At 36.3% G+C, this 4964-nt stretch overlaps 1 long non-coding RNA gene across 1 annotated transcript; it reads right to left on the reverse strand.

The window, feature by feature from the left end:
• Nucleotides 1–212: 212 nt before the first annotated feature.
• On the reverse strand, nt 213–2189 carry LOC142371980 (uncharacterized). The gene is made up of 3 exons (XR_012768157.1): nt 2032–2189; nt 1362–1424; nt 213–943 (listed from the first exon to the last, which is right to left on the reverse strand). It is a non-coding gene; the product is annotated as an uncharacterized LOC142371980 (long non-coding RNA).
• Between the last annotated feature and the right edge of the window lie 2775 nt (nt 2190–4964).

Below are 4964 nucleotides of genomic sequence, written 5' to 3' on the forward strand. Positions count from 1 at the left end.
CTTTGTGATTAACCCAGGTGTTTGCATGAGAATTAACAAAGGCAAATCTGGTCTCTCCATTCACGATGGCACAAGTATTTCCACAAATAGTCAACAAGCAAGCATCATGACTGAACAGTGCGCGCTGCAGTGCTTCATCAAAAGGCAAAGCCACATCACATAAAGCAGGATCATAATTGTCAACACACACAAACCCAGTGTAAGAATCTCCAAAGTTTAATGCAAAATCACAATTCCACACCCTGTGTTGTCTAGGCAATTCTGACACAGCAATGTAACCCCTTCCTTCAACATGGTCTCTGATTTGTTCATGTGCACTCATAGACTTGTACAACAGAGTTCCTTTTATTAAAACATCATCCAGATCTCCAGTTTCCCAGGTCCAAACGTTCTTCATCTTGGATTTCAGAACAGCTGTCAGACTGATGGCACCGCACTGCTTGTTGCCCACGTTACCAAAACGCACATCACCTTGATGAAAGGAGCCCGTCAGGAAAGACCTCTCTGGAAAATCAGGCTGAGTCAAAGTAACACACTCATTAGTAACATTGGGTTCATTCATGCAAGATGCATTATTTGAAGATAGCTTGATAGCACAGTCAAGAGAGAGAGAGCTTGGAGATTCAGTTTGGAAAGAAGTTTTTTGCAAATTGGTAGAGAACTTTTCAGCACTTGTTTGAGACTTGTTAGAGAACTTTTCAGCACTTGTTTGAGAGTTTGAGAGTGGGGAGTCTGCAACGTTTCTGTATTGAACATTTCTGTATTGAACATTTCTGTATTGAACATTTCTGTATTGAACATCAAAGTCATGAACATCAAAGTCATACGCCTTTTCAGGCCAGCTTGATGTTTGGGCTTTCCAGGTGCAAGGACGCCCAACCTTGCTTCCAGGAGACCATAAGTCATCCTGGGTGCCAGTCGCTGCTCTTTTGGTGGAACACACCTGCAACACACAAATTGAACAGCGTTATTTACACATAACACACCTCATTCTTGCTGTTTTTAAGCACATAATACATCACGCCCTCCGACATCTCATTTGAATTTTCCTACAGTCAATACACAACCTCACGTACTGTTTTTACACCTCACTACATCAACTGGCATGTGCTGCTTTTTGTAGGAGAAAAAAAAAACAAGTAAAAGATTGCATAGCACTGAGATTGCATTATTCCCTAAGAAGGGGAAAATTACAATGTCACTTGTAAATTTATTTAATGTAATTAAATAAATAAATTTACAAGTGACATCACTTATTTTGCATAGCTGCCTGTTTTCCTTGAGTTAGTGCTATTAACACAACTATTCCTTGCACCAGACCCTGTCAATCAGTGGTAAATTGTAGACGTGTGAAAAACCACCTCTGAGAGCTCACGATCAGCCAGTCTCTTCTTTGCAGCCGCAGATTTTTTGGAACGTCCCATCTGCAATACACGCGTGGAAATGTACACTTTGACCCTTTTCCCAAAAAAACAACACGCATCTCAAAAATGACATTTCTTAAATATCAACCACAAATTATTTGACTATGTATATATCATGTACTGGTCTATAACTTTATTCAGTGTGACCATGGCATTTCACTTATTCATGGTGAAGACATGAAATATTTTTGCTTACACTATACTTTTTTGCTAAACATCAATACTTATAATGAATTCTAAGTACTTTGTGTAACAATCCTACCATTAGTACTTCATACATTCAAACTCCACCATCACACCTATGCACAACAAACCGCTTTTGACACTTCCTTCCATTAGTCGGTCACAGAGTACTACCAATTCAATATATAACATATATACATATACACACTGTGTTGTCACTTAGGCTAACTGCCATATTTCCACATTGCTCTTTACATACTGACTGCACATAACACTTCAGCAAAGCAAAGACAAGCTAGTAGCTAGCAATACTACTCCAAGTTAGAATACTATTTTTCTATATTTTTCATAAAAGACTTGAAAAGAAAAATCTAAGACAAACGCATTTTACCACATCAACATCTTAGTGTATACCTTTACTCACCTTTACAAACAGTAGTATCCTGTATCAGTACCTAAAACATACAAAAGTAATTAGTACCAAGCTCTGCAACACATTCAAAAGGTTATTATATGTGAAATTGCAAACCTGGTGCACATTAGACGGCCACTAGCTACAATTTACTCTACATTGTAATTACTCTCATTACACATAATGATAATGGTTATTTAAAAATAAAGAAAAACATTTGTCCTAACATGCAACATAAATATCCAAAAACCCAAACATTTTTTTTTTTTAAAATTCATTAAATCTAGTGCTTTCCTTATGATATTAAAACATGAGGTAGGCATAGGCTAACTGCCATATTTCCACATTGTTTATGCTATGTTTCTGCATTAAGCAGACGCTTTTATCCAAAGCGACTCAGAAATGAGGATATAACATTACAGCTAACATCAAAGCTAATAAGCTACATAGAAGGAAACCACTTTCCAAAGGGGACAGGGTGATAGTGTACAAATACAGTGCAGGCATAGAGGGAAGTACAGGGTCAGTGCTAGGACATGAGATTATCTCTGAGGGTCTTCCAGAGTTTCTTGAAGATATTCAGGGACGCCCCTGTTCTGGTAGCGCTCGGTAGGTCATTCCACCATCGCGGAACAAGACGTGAAAAGAGTCTGGATCGTCTTAAGTGTGTACATTGCTCTTTACATACTGACTGCACATAACACTTCAGCAAAGCAAAGACATGCTAGTAGCTGGCAATACGACTCCAAGTTAGAATACTATTTTTTCTATATATTTTTCATAAAAGACTTGAAAAGAAAAATCTAAGACAAACGCATTTTACCACATCAACATCTTAGTGCATAACCTTTACAAACAGTGGTATGCTGTATCAGTATCTAAAACATAAAAAAGTAATTAGTACCAAGCTCTGCAACACATTCAAAAGGTTATTATAGGCAAGGCAATTTCATTTATAGAGCACAATTCATACACAAGGCAATTCAAAGTACTTCACAGCTACACAAGAAGGCAATAAAATCATTAAAAAGAAATAAAAAATAATAAAAATAAAAAATAATAATAAAAATTAAACCCATTCAAAATAATCATTAATTAATTTATAAGTGAAGAGTGCAGATAAAATACTTTCAGGTGTCATATGCACAGCTAAATAGAACTGTTTTCAGCCTGGATTTAAACATTGTCAGAGTTATATGTGAAATCGCAAACCTGGTGCACATTAGACGGCCACTAGCTACAATTTACTCTACATTGTAATTACTCTCATTACACATACTGATAATGGTTTTTATAAAGAAAAACATTTGTCCTAACATGCAACATAAATATCCAAAAACCCAAACATTTTTTTTTTTTAAATTCATTAAATCTAGTGCTTTCCTTATGATACTAAAACATGAGGTAGGCATAGGCTAACTGCCATATTTCCACATTGTTTATGCTATGTTTCTGCATTAAGCAGACGCTTTTATCCAAAGCGACTCAGAAATGAGGATATAACATTACAGCTAACATCAAAGCTAATAAGCTACATAGAAGGAAACCACTTTTCAAAGGGGACAGGGTGATAGTGTACAAATACAGTGCAGGCATAGAGGGAAGTACAGGGTCAGTGCTAGGACATGAGATTATCTCTGAGGGTCTTCCAGAGTTTCTTGAAGATATTCAGCGACGCCCCTGTTCTGGTAGCGCTCGGTAGGTCATTCCACCATCGCGGAACAAGACGTGAAAAGAGTCTGGATCGTCTTAAGTGTGTACATTGCTCTTTACATACTGACTGCACATAACACTTCAGCAAAGCAAAGACATGCTAGTAGCTGGCAATACGACTCCAAGTTAGAATACTATTTTTTCTATATATTTTTCATAAAAGACTTGAAAAGAAAAATCTAAGACAAACGCATTTTACCACATCAACATCTTAGTGCATAACCTTTACAAACAGTGGTATGCTGTATCAGTATCTAAAACATAAAAAAGTAATTAGTACCAAGCTCTGCAACACATTCAAAAGGTTATTATAGGCAAGGCAATTTCATTTATAGAGCACAATTCATACACAAGGCAATTCAAAGTACTTCACAGCTACACAAGAAGGCAATAAAATCATTAAAAAGAAATAAAAAATAATAAAAATAAAAAATAATAATAAAAATTAAACCCATTCAAAATAATCATTAATTAATTTAAAAGTGAAGACTGCAGATAAAATACTTTCAGGTGTCATATGCACAGCTAAATAGAACTATTTTCAGCCTGGATTTAAACATTGTCAGAGTTATATGTGAAATTGCAAACCTGGTGCACATTAGATGGCCACTAGCTACAATTTACTCTACATTGTAATTACTCTCATTACACATACTGATAATGGTTATTTAAAAATAAAGAAAAACATTTGTCCTAACATGCAATATAAATATCCAAAAACCCAAACATTTTTTTTTTTAAATTCATTAAATCTAGTGCTTTCCTTATGATACTAAAAGATGAGGTAGGCATAGGCTAACTGCCATATTTCCACATTGTTTATGCTATGTTTCTGCATTAAGCAGACACTTTTATCCAAAGCGACTCAGAAATGAGGATATAACATTACAGCTAACATCAAAGCTAATAAGCTACATAGAAGGAAACCACTTTCCAAAGGGGACAGGGTGATAGTGTACAAATACAGTGCAGGCATAGAGGGAAGTACAGGGTCAGTGCTAGGACATGAGATTATCTCTGAGGGTCTTCCAGAGTTTCTTGAAGATATTCAGCGACGCCCCTGTTCTGGTAGCGCTCGGCAGGTCATTCCACCATCGCGGAACAAGACGTGAAAAGAGTCTGGATCGTCTTAAGTGTGTACATTGCTCTTTACATACTGACTGCACATAACACTTCAGCAAAGCAAAGACATGCTAGTACCTGGCAATACGACTCCAAGTTAGAATACTATT

This window comes from Odontesthes bonariensis, chromosome 21 (genome assembly GCF_027942865.1).
Source record: "Odontesthes bonariensis isolate fOdoBon6 chromosome 21, fOdoBon6.hap1, whole genome shotgun sequence".
Lineage (NCBI taxonomy): Eukaryota > Metazoa > Chordata > Actinopteri > Atheriniformes > Atherinopsidae > Odontesthes > Odontesthes bonariensis.